A 1,860-nucleotide genomic window follows, 5' to 3' on the forward strand; every position below is an offset into this window, starting at 1 on the left:
TATTATCTTGTTTTGTGAAACTAAAATGGTTAAAATTTTTTTTTTTTTTTGCAAAAGTGTATGTCGTCGGGGAAAAGGGGAAGGAATAAGACTGCAAAAGATTAAAAATATATAAAATATAAATATATTTTAAAATATAAAATATAAATATATAAAATATAACAAGATATAAATAAGAAGGAAAAATGTATAAATAGTAACAGCAAATAGCGCACTGAAAATGCTGGAAAATAAATAAATACTGAGTTTATTGTCGTATCACGTGCCTTTCAGTCTGCAGAAGGATGTTTCATCATGGGATGTATTCGAATGTCTACCTCCACCAAAAAGCGGATCTATGCAAAATAACATTTTCCGAGATCATCATTTGGATCTTAAAGATATTCATTTATGGATTGTTATTTACTATTGTTTTATGCAGCGGTATCGCATCTAAATTAGCTGTCCTATTACCCACCGCGCAACTACAAAAAAAAAATGCATCGTTACCCTCTTGTAACCGTGATTTAGGTAAGATTTTAATTTACTGCATGTACAATTCAAAAATTACAATATTTCCACTTTTTAATTCTTATATTCTAAAGTGTGAAATTTGTCAAATTTGGTAGTTTGCAAAGATTTCGAAATGTTTAAGAAAAAACTTTATTGCGAAGACCGATTGCGCACGTACAAAAAATGTTTAAGTATATAAAAAAATTCGCAACTGTCAAAGTTTCAGTAAAAATACTGAATCGCAATTTAATTAGACGATTAAATTAAATGAGAATTTAATTGTAAAGGAATGACATTTGTATATTTGAAAGGATAAAAGATACAGGATAAAAAAGTCATATAAAAATAATAATTATTATTATTATTAATTATTTAGCAAAATTCAGCAGTGCGACTTGAAAAAAATACAAAAAAAGAATCGACGATAAATATTCAAAAGCAGACGAAAGAACACTTGCCAAAGACCTTAACGATTATTATTAAATTAATAACAATAATTTTATCTCAAATTTCGTACCTCTGCACTACTATAGATGACGTTACGTGCTTATCATTCAAATGTTATTGACACATATACGATTATATATTGACTCTTACACCAAACGTTATGAGCTTCTATATCTCTGCAAGATAATTTCATGAAAGAAGAATTATATTCACAAATTAAGATTATTTACTCTTCCAATTCGATGCACGTAATTAGACTTCTCGTCCAGCAGAGTTACATTTATCATTGAAAAAGAAAGAAAACAAAAGAACTGTACAAAAATAACGTAACGTATTCTTACTCTCTGAATGATTTTGTCTGAAGCACTCGCTGAAAGGCAGACCGATGATGTCCAATCCTCTGGCAGCCACGTCGGTGCAAATCAAAAATTTCACCTCCTGACGTTTAAACTTCTCCAAATTAGCCTTACGCTCCGCGGGCTTTCGGTCTCCGTGTAGGCACACGCACGAAAACTGTTTGCCGGCGAAATTCTTCAGGTATCTCTCGAGATTGTCGCAATCGAGTTTCGTTCTACAGAATATTAATGCGCGATCGGTACGACAATTGCAATTAGCGAGAGAGGTGAGAAAGCAATTCCTTTGGTGACTGAATATCCTTCAGAAGAATTTACGGAGACATATCATGTATACTGTTATATGCGTTTTGTAATTGCCGCGTTGCTGCGAAACGTCTGAGTCATTCGAATCCTGGCGGAGCAGAACTCAGACGTATGGAATAGAGAGTGGGGGAACGAGCTCCGATCCGTAACTGGAGCACATCACTCGGGGAAAAGGATACGGCACTCCGAACCGCACACACGTGTCTCTAACCGACTAACGATATTAAGAATATATACTCTTTGTTATATCAAGAACCTTGGC

This window comes from Wasmannia auropunctata, unplaced genomic scaffold, assembly GCF_000956235.1.
Source record: "Wasmannia auropunctata unplaced genomic scaffold, wasmannia.A_1.0 LD334328.1, whole genome shotgun sequence".
Classification (NCBI taxonomy): Eukaryota; Metazoa; Arthropoda; class Insecta; order Hymenoptera; family Formicidae; genus Wasmannia; species Wasmannia auropunctata.